Below are 12,606 nucleotides of genomic sequence, written 5' to 3' on the forward strand. Positions count from 1 at the left end.
GTACTCCATGCCGGCTGCCCTACTGACCCCCTTGGAGTGGATCCATTTGTTAGCAGCTACCTACCAGAAGACCCAGGAGTTAGGTGTGAAAGCAGGTTATAGCAGGGGGTGGGTGATGCCGGTGTGGGGTGGAGAGCCCGCCATCATGATGCGGATCCAGTAAGGTCTCGGCAAACCCAACGGGAGCTCCAGAGCAAAGACTGCCCATTAGAGATGGGCCACGCTGGGCAGAAACGGCCGGGCCCTAGGACACCTGCTCCTCCGGAGAGGCCATGGGTAACAGCATGCATTCTATGAAGCCTCCCAAAGGTGCTGCAGCTTTGTGCTCTCCTACAACTGAACAGCTTCTCTTTCAGGGTATCCAAGCAGCTTCCTCCAGGGCTGCCACGTGGGGATTCTCCTACCCACACCTCCCTTCTAAGAACTCGAGTCCTTCGGAGAATCTGTCTGATGAATCCAGATGGTGCCCCCATTTTAACCCAACCCTTGAACATGTGTAGCTGCTCTAGAACTCGATCTGCACTCCTATGGCAGGAAATAACTTGAGAGGTAGCTTAATCACCTACTCCTACAGCTACATCCCCCTTTGTAGCTCTTCTAAAAAGCCCAGAGTCCTAAAAGGTCTGAAGCTATGTATTTAGTAAAATCTTAATATCTCCAAGAGTCTTTGTTGAAGACCCACAAAGCATAAGAAAGGAGATGGGAAGGAGCCACTAAGGGCACCTCATCGTTCACTGTCATGTCCCTAGTGCTTCCAGGCTGGTGCTCAGCCTAAAGCCAAGCAAGGCAGGGGACATGCCAAGCTCAGAGGCAGGCACTCAAATGCTTGATGTGGGCAACTGAACTTGGGATGGCAGCAGAATGGCAGACTGCATTTTCTAAAAATGATCACACCAATGTTTGTCCATTTTGCCAAACCCAATCAAGAGGGTGGGGGTCTACATTCTCACCCCTGGAACTTGGACCAGGCTTTGTATCTGCTTTGACGGACAAAATCTGGCAGAAAGGATAATCCGTCATCCAAGGCAAGATCATAAGGGGCAATATCGCTTCCAGCCAGCATTCTCTCTTTTTGGGACACTTGTTCTTGGAAACCACGCCATGTTGTGAAGGAAGCCCAAGCATTCCTGAGAAGCCCAACTAGATATAACCCGCGCTGGCTTGTCAGCCATGGGAACAGGGAGAAAGAATCTACATTCAAGGGTGTGAACACCAACTAACACCTTGTGGAGGTGTCTGCTTCTCACCCCATGGGGAAAAAAAATGACTATTGAACGTGCTCAATCTGGGCAGAAGACACAGGATACAGAGTGCACCCCAACTCCAATGACAACTATGAGGTCTGGGAAAAGGCCTCCTTTTACGGTGGTATAAAGGTTCAGGGAGGTGAAGTCCCACCCCTACACAGTCACCAGGCTCCTAAGGGAAAGAATATTCAAGCCTGCACCTGCCTGGCCCTCAGCCCTGTATCTTTCCTTGCTAATAATGATCATGGGTGGTCTTTGTGAGCATCCCCAAAACAGAGGCCAGGCAACTGGATGTTCACACAGAAAGCGCTTGTTAGATGTCTGGAGCGAGGACTCCTTAGGACATAGAGATAAAAGACCTCCCTGCTTGGGGAAGGAGTCACTGCCTTCTGTAGTTGGTCAACCTCAGAGTTCCAGATGGATACCAGGTCGCTGAGAAAACCGGTCCTTCAGAAAAGCTGTAATTCAGAGCCCCTTCCTCAGTATGATGCTAGAAAATGGGCAGGAACAGCTTAGCTTCTAAGCCTTTTTCTCAGCTGTAAAATGGGGATAAGGAGTTTGCCCAAGCCCGCATGTCCCGGAAGGGACTGGTGAATGCACATCGTGGCCCCTAAACGGTGGCTTTCTTCCTTCACCTACTAGAGCCGCCCCCCAATGCAAGTGGTAGGGATGTGCTGATAGATTTCTTTGCACCCCGGGCCTCCGGTGTTCTCAGTTCCTGGTTCTTGCTGGCAAAGCCCGGGGACCCTCGGGCTGGCTCAGACCCTAGAAGCAGGCCTCTCTTCTCCTAGATCTCAAAGTTCCTGCCAGCAGAGGCAACTTCCTGTCTTTGAGGTGCAGTTAGCCCATCCAATGCTTTGAGACTGTGAACAATACCCCTCTCTGGGGTTTTGTGGTCCCCTCTGTAAAGGGTAGGTGCTGGTTCACGGGGCCAGGTTCTTTGACATCTGTAGATGGTGGTGAGGGGGCTCTGTACAGAGGAGCTCAGGAGCTCTACCCACGGTCCAGGAAACTCTAGAAGAATGGCTGAGGAGCTGGCACAGAACTGGGTAATAGCTGATGAGGGGCTGGTGATGTCCATTCTGGGCTCAGTCACCTATGAGAGACGCAGAGGCCATAGAAGCGGGAAGCCAGGTCAAGGACCCCTCGGAGGAGGAGGAAGGAGGTGGGCAACAATCATAGCTCCCGATTTCCCAGCTTGTCCGAGGTGCCAGACGCTGGCTGAGCCTCTTAGCTGCTGGGAGACCTTAAGTGAGCCCCTTTTCCCCGCTCTATGGAACAAGGAAAAGGGTGATTGAGATGAGCTCACTCAACTCTGCACATGTGGTTTCCCATGAAAATGCTCATCCGTGTCCGTGCTGGGCATGGAGAAAATGGTCTTGTTGAGGCTGCAACCGTCTCCATGGCTGCGGCTGCAGACTGAGAAGTCCCACTGGGAGATGTCACAGGTTGGATTTCTGGGAAAAAGACCGAGATGTTCACTAAAAGGGATCCACCCTTAGGGAAGAGGGGGGAAAGTTGAGCTGCAGCGTGAACCCAGTGCAACAGCCTTGGCTGCCCCCGTGGCAAGCCCTGGAGCTAGGGTGACCCTTCAGAGGTGTGCCAGGGGTGGCCTGGCCAGGCCTTTATACCCCCCTGCATGGGCATATCCCCAGCTGTGGGCTACGGCAGAGCAGGGCATGCCCTTTGGGTAGGTGGCTTTCTACAGCTGGGGGATCGGATAGGAGCAGTGAGTCCCAAGGAAATACATGGAGTGGGGGTGGGGCAGGGAGGGCTTCCTGAAGGAGGCGGCCTCTGGCTTGAGTGCTAAAGGTCACGGGAGAAGGACTTGGCTAGGTGAAAGACAACAGGGGCAGGGGTGCAGGGGGGAGGAATGTGTAGACCAAGGAAACCTGGATGAAGGATGGGGAAGGTGGAGGAAGGAAAGGGCAGGGGCCGGGCCCATTGCTGTCCTTGGACAAAGCGTGTGCCTGTTTGAAGTCTCTGGGAACACACTTCCCCTAGACAGCCACATGGCTCACTTCTGCCTACATTCAGGTCCTGGGGAGCCTTCCTGAGGAGGGGATGTTTGAGCCAATGACCCTCTCCCAAATGGCACCCCTTGCTGCACTCCATCCCGTACCCTGCTTTGCTCCCCAGCTGTCCTTGCCCCGAGAATGGAAATCTTCCCGAGGGAAGACCTATTCTGTATCCTCTGAAGCCCCAGCCCTCGGAGCAACAGCCACTCACTTGGCTGCACTTGAGGGCTCTGCCCGAGTGAGCGAAGAGATGGGAGAGGAGCCAGGGCCGCGTGGCAAAATGTACAGTGACCTCCTGTGCAAGGGTCCTGGGGCAGAGGAGCTGGTTTAGAAAACATGGTGCATCCTGATAGCTTGCCCGGTGCCTTGGCCACTGGAGCAGATGTCCTGGAGAAGACAGCGTGACCTTCCTCCCGGAGACCTAGAGAGAGAGGGACCCTCACTGTGGCAGATACGGCCCATCCGCCTGTCTCCAGGCCAGATGGCACCTTAAGCCAGCCCAGGTGTGGATGGGGCCAGACTCCCCAGAGACCTCTTTCAGAAGTCTCTCATTGCAACTTGCTTCAAGTCTCACACCTTCCTGGGCAGGATGTTCCTTTATTGCAAATCCCCCCCCCAGCTGATTGTTCTCAGGACCCAGCCCTTTGATGGTTTTATTGTCCCTAAATTCACACCAGGCCCCAATAACTTCAGAGCAGGTAGAGAACGCAGAGCAGGGAGGGTGCTGTGAGCGAATGGCCCAGGATCAAGGCCGGAGATTACAATCTATAAATCTGCAGGGACCAGGCTTGCCTCTGAAGGTTTCCGCGTGTGGGGCAGGGGTGGGCCCTGCAATCTCCGGCCCAGAATGTCAGGGCTAAGTGAAGCAAGGTGGCCCCCCCACCTCCCGGGGCTCCCACGTGCACCTGCTTTTGCTGCACGTGAGATGGTTGGTCCATGCATCTGACTGCTGCACTGCCCGGCAGGGACCAATTCTAGGACCGAGTGTCATTGGAAACTGAACCTATGAGGCTTCATAGTCATCTCCACACGTACCAGCTCCTGCTAGAATCGGCTTGGCTGACTTGTGGGTCCAGGAACCCCAAATTAAGATGATTTGGGTACAAGTTTGTTAGTATTGTCACCTCCTGCCCCCCCCCCCATCCTTTCTGGGATGACCTCGAAATTAAGAGGGCTGTAAATGAGATGACCATCCTGAGCAACTAAGACTTATCCTCCTGGGAACCTCGTGAGATACCGCCTGGAATAAACCTCAGAATTGTTCTCCCAGGAAGGAGGAAGCTGGGGGCCTTTAACCACCAAGCCCTGCCTCTCGTCGACGGGGCGGGGTCGCTCTGAGTGTTAACTTCTCAGCACTTCTGAATTGTGTGTGATTACAGAAGGGGCTTTTGAGGTGGGGGGTGGGGGCGGGTATCAGCAGAAAGATCACGTGATGGGAGCTGTCCACTGAACTTGTAGGTGAACTTCAGGGTGGTCTGCAAGGCAACGTGCAGGCCACATGTGCTGCCTTTGGGAACTCGTAGAGCTGGAAGCCTACACAAGCCCCCGCTAATATAGCCAATTTGTGCTTGGACCGGCATGGCAGCCTTGGTTAACCCAGCCAGTAAATGTCGAAGCCATGGCTAGGTCCCACCCACGGTCTTATGTACTGAGCATGTTGATCTAAAGAATCCAGATCTCCTGACTTCGAGAAGTAGCCACCGTTTTCCTAACCCACTAGGGTGCAGTCATTCTTCATCACTTTGTCCTACTTGGCATCTGTAGATCCTCAAATAAGGAAACAGCCAAGATGGCAGCCGGCAGCTCATCTGATCGAAGACCAAGAAGGCGGCTAAGCCAGCAGCCGGAGTGAAGCATCATCCCAGGTCAGGGGAACGGAGAAGGGGGCGGGGCGGTAAGATGCAACCGACTTTGGCATCAAGAAACTGCAGGAAGGTCAAATATGGCTGGGGGAGAGCGGTGGTAGATGCCCTGGGAAGAGACCGGTGGGGCTGGACTACGACTGACTTTATAGGTCGGAGAAGGGGCTTTGGCTTTTATTCTCAGGCCGGTAGAAAAGCAGAAGCATTAAAATAAGATCTTGAAATACTACTCTATCACCATGGCTGGAGCCAACTGGTCTCCTTTCTCCCATTCTCTCTAGAACGATCAGTAGAAAGAATGTGGGTAGATTCAGGACAGAATTGGCGAGTTGATGTGACATGCTGATGGAGGGGATCTAGGAAGAGAAATTTTAAGGTAGAATTCTGAAAGTCCACCCCCCCCCCCCCCGCTGTGTTCCTTTGGTTTTTCAAAAAGGAGATGCAGATAAAAGGACAAGTCGTTGGAGCACCTGGGTGGCTCAGTGAGTGGGTTGAGCATCCGAGCTCGGCTCAAGTCATGATCTCGTGGTTTGTGAGTTCGAGCTCCGTGTCGGGCTCTGGGCTGATGCCTCGGAGCCTGGAGCCTGCTTCGGATTCTGTGTCTCCCTCTCTCTCTGCCCCTCCCCTGCTCATGCGGTCTCTCGATAATGTTAAACGACACCCACCCACCCACCCCCCCCCTTTTTTTTTTTTTTAATTTAGGACAATTCCTAGGGTCAGGCTAGAGCTGGTATCCCTTCCCCACTGTGTTCAGGGGCAGGTTAACCATTTACCAGCCCACCGCTGACAACACCAGGGAAAGCTAAGGGGTGGAGAAGACCCAAACTTTGGCAGGTTTGGCCTCCGCCTACGAAGCGGATCTGACCAAGTTAGTCTAGGGGGGGCGCTCAAGAGCAAAGGCGGCCGGGGGGCAGAGGACCCCTGCGCTGGGCGGAAGTGGCTAGATCCCCTGCCCCTGCCCCTGCCCCTGCCCCTGCCCCTGCCCCTGCCCAGCCGCGTTATCGCTGGGGAGGCAGATCCTAACTCTGTCGGCTAACCACCTTCCTGGAGCTGAACTAGAAGCTGAGAAGCGTGCTACGGGGCGGAGCCCCCCAGTGCGCATGCGGGAAGGGGGTTTGCGTTTTCCCCACCTGCGAGACCCTGCTATGGGACAGACGGGCACCGAACCCCGTTTCCGTGCCTCCACGTGCTCTGGACCAGCCGTGCTTCGCTGCCTGCCCCTTCCAGCTACTCTGTCTTTGCTTTCTGGCCTCCAGTGGAGTGGAGTTGAGTCGGTGGAGGAGGAAGATCAGAAGGTAGAGGGAGAAAAAGACCGGATTATTTATTGATTCCAACAGCAGAATGCTTTGAACCTGCAGTTCCCTCCCCCGGGGCTGTTTATACCAGACGTTAATGGGGCTTACTGCTTTACGTCTTTCCTCCTATTATCTTTTAGGAGACCTTTTCCAGCATATTTTTAAAAAACGGCCGGCCTGCCCCCTCCCCCCCCCACCCACCCCTGTTCCTGCTCTATCCTTCTTCACATTCATCACCAACTGATGTTGTATTTGTTTAGCGGTCCCCTCCCCTGTGGGGAGTAGAGCTTGGAATAGGAGCTCCCCGAGGGTTGGGATTTCATTATTTGCGTTGACGGCCCTGTCCTAGCACATAGAACAATACCCGGTGTGGGATTGTTGCGCTGTGTTGTTCGAAGGGGACACTGAGTGAAAGGCCCGTGTGTCCCTGTGTGACCCAATATGGCGGCTCCATCAGTGAGGTCCCAGGCGTGTGGGGGGTGGGTGGGCGCAGTGGGGGGAAGGCGAGAGCATTTAAGGGCTTTGGAATGGATTCTGCCTGTTGAAGTATTACGAGCAGGGGCGCCTGGGTGGCTCAGTTGGTTAAGCATCTAACCCTTGGCTTCAGCTCGGGTGGTGATCTCGTAGTTTGTGAGTTTGAGCCCCATGTCGGGCTCTGTGCTGACAGTGCAGAGCCTGCTTGGGATTCTCTCTCCCCCTCGCCTGCCCCCCATCCCCTGCCTGTGCTGTCACTCTCTTCTCTCTTTCAAAATAAACTTCAAATCGTGTTAAAGCAAACAGGGTTAAGGTGAGGCAACCCAGGGAGCAGCAACTGGAGGCCGCTGTTAGAAGGGGGCCATCAGGTTGAGTCTGGAAAGGCTTTGGATTCCCCCAGCAGTGGTTGGCGACCAAGAGGGATGCAGCTGGCAACAGGGCTTCGACAGAACTGACGGGACAAAATCTGAGGACAAGAGAGAGGGAGGGAGACAGCCTGGTTCTCCCTTCTCTCTCCTCCCATTGGATGAGCTGCTGGCAGGGAGTCTAGGAAGCAGCCCCCGGTGGTGTCGTGCACAGGGCTGCACGGAGGGAAGGGCGAGAAGGGTTTACGACAGTGGTTACAGCAAACTCCTGGCCTGGCACGCTGCAGGTATTCAAATATTTGAAGAGCTGGCCTCTGCTTTTCCGTCATTCAAGGAGAAACGGAATGCAACAGACCTGCAGGGATGTAAGAAAGGCCATGTGGCTGCAGGGAAACGGACCGTTGCCCCGACACGGCCAGTCTTCTGACTTCCAGCAGGCCCGGACATCCAGTCTCCTGCCCGTAGGTTGCGCCCATGAGTGGATCTGTTTCTAGTGGCCAGAAGTGTTGATTGGAACAGTCTGATTCTGGAAAGGGAGCGCTCGGGGGGGCCATTCTTGCTCAATAACCTGCTATGGCTCACCACTGCCTTCAGAATCAAGTTCCTCTTTTTGCTGAAAGGCCCCAAATACAGGCTAGGGAGGTTCCACCAGACATCCACACCTTCCCTTTCACGTCTACTGAGTGTGGCTTCAGCCAGGATAATCTGCTCAGACCTTCCATCAGGTAGCTATTGCTGTGTCAAACTTATTCCAAGGTGCAGTGGCTTAAAGAGCCGAGTGTGTATTATGGCTACCGAGTCTAGGACTCAGCTGGGGGGGGGGGAGGATCTTGATCTCAGGGGAGACTCATCCTGCATCTCTGGTCAGCTGGGGTTGGGGAGCAGCCCTGGGCTTTCTCAGGTAGTATTTGGGGGTCAAGTGGCTATAGACTGGTCTAGAATGGTCTTGGCTGGGCACAGCTGGGCCACGTGATCTGTCCTTCTCCAGTAGGCTAGCTTGAGTTCACTCAAGTGATACTAGAAGGTTTTCTGGACTCTTCAGAGTCCAACGTAGCAGATGCCTTGAGGCACCACCCGGATATCCTTTTTCTGGACTGACCCATCACTCCCCCAGGTGCCGTGGGTTTTGGCTGTTGATGGTTCACAGTCCAGTGGTTCTGTGGGCACTGCTGTCTGCTCCTGAGGCGGAAGCCTGACGTGGGGTGAGACGGCTCCCTTAGCAACCTGCGTTCAAGGGCTAGGGCATAAATGGTACGTGGAGGGCTCGGTGCATATGGCTAGGGTCTACGAAGGGTATAAAACTTCCGTCTCCTCACCCCGCTTTCAAGCGGGGTGGGCCTCGAGTTCTCCCAAGGCTCTCCCCGGGGCCACCTGAGGCTGTGTTACAGCCGCATCACGGCCCCGTTCTCCCAGGAGAAGCCCAATCCTCCCACCAGTTCCCAGGTGCTATTCCTGAGTGTTCTCCAGTAAGCCCACCTGCATGGGGGGCTCCCGCACCAACAATACGTGCCTTTCCTACCATCGGTTAAGAAGAGTGACACGCATCCTTAACACTTACCGGTATGCCACTGGTTACACACAAGCAGCTCGCCGGGGAAAAGCTGGGTATGGTTCACCGGTTTCCATGGTGTGAAGGCTCCCGCCCTGACCAATTTCAGAGGAGCATCTTGAAGCCATTGAATGAGGAGCCAGCTTCCGGGCCCCACCAATCCTAAGCCAGCCTTCCCACACGCGCGTGGGTGTGAGTAACCGAAGCAAAAAGGTCTCGAAGCAATACGGTATATTCCACGTATAACGCCATACGGAGTGAGCTTGGATTTGCTGTTCTACTTATGAAGCTTCTAACGGGTTTATGACTTCCAGGGTGAAATGCAGGTGTTAGGGGTGAGTCTTGCTTGGCATAGTGAGCAGCAGGTGGATGCTGGAAGGAGGGTGTGTTTGGGGCAAGATTGTGCCCCTCTAGGGTGATCCAAAACTTAGAAGTTCAGGAGGTGGGGAGAAAAGGGTAATTAAAAGGCTCGTTTAAAACAACAACAAACATTGAAAAGCTTGCAAAGCTTCTCTTCACAGTAACTTCCCCCAAGATACTGTTTAAAAATTTATTTTTTTTTTTTCAACGTTTATTTTATTTTTCGGGCAGAGAGAGACAGAGCATGAACGGGTGAGGGGCAGAGAGAGAGGGAGACACAGAATCGGAAACAGGCTCCAGGCTCTGAGCCATCAGCCCAGAGCCCGACGCGGGGCTCGAACTCACGGACCGCAAGATCGTGACCTGGCTGAAGTCGGACGCTTAACCGACTGCGCCACCCAGGCGCCCCAAAAATTTATTTTTTAATGTTTTAGTCTTTATTTTTGAGAAAGAGCAAGCCATGAGCAAGGGGAGGGACAGAGAGGGAGGGAGGGAGAGAGACACAGAATCCGAAGCGGGCTCCAGGCTCCGAGGGGTCAGCACAGAGCCTGACGCGGGGCTCGAACTCCTGAGCCGTGAGATCATGACCTGAGCCGAAGTGGGACGCTCAACCGACTGAGACACCCAGGCGCCCCTAAAATTCTAATTTGAGTTGAGTGCAGTCGCACAATGTTACAGTGACAAGTTTGTCAAAGCTGTGCTCACAAGTGTGGCTACCGTGTGTCAGGACACAATGTTACTACAACACCGTGGTGTGGCGTGTGTTCCTGTGCTGTGCCTTTTATTTTGTAACAGGAAGCCTGTGCCTTCTACCCCCCCTTCACCCATTTTTTCCATCCTCCCAGCCACGCCCCTCCCCACCCCCAGCAACCACCACCTCTCTATTTATGGGTCTGATTCTCCTTTTTTGTTCCTGAGCTTTCTAGATGCCACATGAGTGAAATCCTGTGACATTTGTCTCACCCTGACTTATTTTGCTCAGCATAGTACCCTCTGGGTCCATCCGTGTTGTCGAAACTGGCATGATCTCCTCCTTTTTAGGGCTGCATAGCATTCCGTTCTATAGACACCCGTCTTCCGTATCCATTTGTCTATTAATATTGCTTCCATACCTTGGCGATTGTAAATGATGCAGTAAACATCGGGGCTTCTATCTTTTGAACTCGTATTTTTGTTTTGATAAACACCTAGTAGAATTATCACATCGCGTGTGTCGTATTTGCATCTGTAACTTTTTTGAGGACCCTCCATCCATTTTCTAAAGTGGCTGCACCCGTTTGCGTTCCCACCAACAGCACCTTGAGGGTTCCTTTTTCTTTTTTTTTTTTTTAATTTTTTTTCAACGTTTTATTTATTTTTTGGGACAGAGAGAGACAGAGCATGAACGGGGAAGGGGCAGAGAGAGAGGGAGACACAGAATGGGAAGCAGGCTCCAGGCTCTGAGCCATCAGCCCAGAGCCCGACGCGGGGCTCGAACTCACGGACCGCGAGATCGTGACCTGGCTGAAGTCGGACGCTTAACCGACTGCGCCACCCAGGCGCCCCGGGTTCCTTTTTCCGTATCCTCACCTTTACAATGTCCTGGGAAGTGTTCGCAAGTGGGGGAGAACGAGGGGGTTCCACAGGAACGTGTTTTCTAGGCGGTTTATGCCAAGGACGGCAAGGTCCTTTCCTAATCCAGTACCCCCACCGTGCCAACCGCCACCCCACCCCCAACAAAACTGGCAGGTTCTTTCGCCACCATGGGTTATGCAATCAAGCCAAGCACTTGTCGGGCAACTACACTCCATTGAGCCATTAACACCGTGGCATTAATTCCCGTCGCCTCCCTCGAGATGGCCAGTGGGAAGCCACTGAAAGCCTCAGACCAACTGGCTACGGCAGGGTTTGGTTCGGGGACAGGCATGGCATTTTGCTCGGACGGACGGGAACCTTGGACATAAAATCCTGGAGCCCGGGCCTCTTGTGGCCGAAGTCGGCCCCAGCTGGGCTGCGTTCGCACCCGGCGGTGATCCGATGGAGGGAAACCAGGACTTTGCGCTGATCGCATAGGGTCCCAACAGGCAGCCAGAGCCCGAAAGAATGGCGGTGGACAGTCGGGCATTATGATCCTGGAGTCGATCTGGAAACCGCAGCCCCGCTGCATGTGCTCTGATCTGAGCAACCCCTCCGGGGCAAGCGTTGACCTAGGCAGCGACGTAACTGGCTCCCAGCCCGTGTCCGTCCTCCAAAGGCAGCCCTCACGTTGGCTGTATGCACTGTTGGAAATGGTGGCCTCCTGGTGAAGTTTCTCTCCTCCCGGGCATCTGAGCCGCCCCTGTCTCTTTGAAGATTACAGGGCTTTAGCATGCCTTTAAAGTGAATTTTTCCCCCTGTGTTTTATTATAATTAATGGCCAGAAAACTCTTCTCTTTTTTTTCCCCCTCCCTTTATCTCTTAAATATGTTTCTTTCCTCTTAAAAAACGCAATATTTCTTTTAACCCAGGATATGGATGGGCCTGTCCCTAGCAGGGCAGCTCTGGCTTCATCTGTCAACTTGATTATGCAAAGCCTCTGTTTTCAGCTGGCATCTGAGGTGGATTTCAAAGCCGTGACTCATGTGTGCTTCAGGCCGAGGACCTGGAGAGCAGCTCTGTCCGACGAGCTCCCTGCACAGGCCTGGCTCTTCGAGAGAAGGTCCTCCAAGGCCCCGGTGGCTCAATGATTCACAAAACTCTTTGTGAGTATGTGTTCAGGCGCTGACGCAACCACACGGTTCAATTCTGGCAACCTGAGCGGGCAGTTCCAGAGTCCTTTTGATACAGGAGAACCGTCTGCAATCGCTCTGCAATTGCTCAGATGACAGGAGTTGAGAAAACCCTCAGATAAATGTGCAAAAGTGTAGGTAATCGACAGGAGATGGTTCCCAGTTTTCTTTTTTCTAAATGCTTTACGATATGTGCACACAACAGAGCAATGCATAGAAATTGCAACAATTCGGGACTGTTACCATATGTCCCGGGGGTGGGGTGGGGGGAGTGTGGTTGTGTATGCGTGCATACACAGGATAGATCTAGGATAAGGTTTCTCAACTTTGACATTAGCAATACTTGGAGCTGGATGATTCACTGGGGGGCGGTGGGGGGGTGGGGAGCGGCTGTCCTGTGTGTTGTACGATGTTTTGGAGCCTCTCCGACCCCTCCCCGCCGATGCTCGCAGCACCCTCCAGGTGTGACCACTAAAACTGTCCTCAGGTATTGCCAAATGTCCCCGAAGCAAAGTCACCCCCAGCTAAGAACCAGTATTCTACAAAGCTGCATGCCAAAAATCAGAGCGCTGAATTCTTCTGGGTTGCACAACTGGGGAATCGTAATCGAGAGGGGATCCACTCACTGGGTTTTCAAAATGTGTGTTGCTTTGGTCGGGGAGGGGGCGCATACTCTAATGGGAAAGCTT

The 12,606-nt window shown here is 53.6% G+C and overlaps 1 long non-coding RNA gene across 1 annotated transcript; it reads right to left on the bottom strand.

Moving 5' to 3' along the window:
* Nucleotides 1-1,535: 1,535 nt before the first annotated feature.
* On the bottom strand, nt 1,536-4,350 carry LOC121010476 (uncharacterized). The gene is made up of 3 exons (XR_005781189.1): nt 4,171-4,350; nt 2,562-2,704; nt 1,536-2,343 (listed from the first exon to the last, which is right to left on the bottom strand). It is a non-coding gene; the product is annotated as an uncharacterized LOC121010476 (long non-coding RNA).
* Nucleotides 4,351-12,606: the final 8,256 nt, after the last annotated feature.

Source organism: Herpailurus yagouaroundi, unplaced genomic scaffold, assembly GCF_014898765.1.
Source record: "Herpailurus yagouaroundi ecotype Mexico unplaced genomic scaffold, PumYag 191, whole genome shotgun sequence".
Lineage (NCBI taxonomy): Eukaryota > Metazoa > Chordata > Mammalia > Carnivora > Felidae > Herpailurus > Herpailurus yagouaroundi.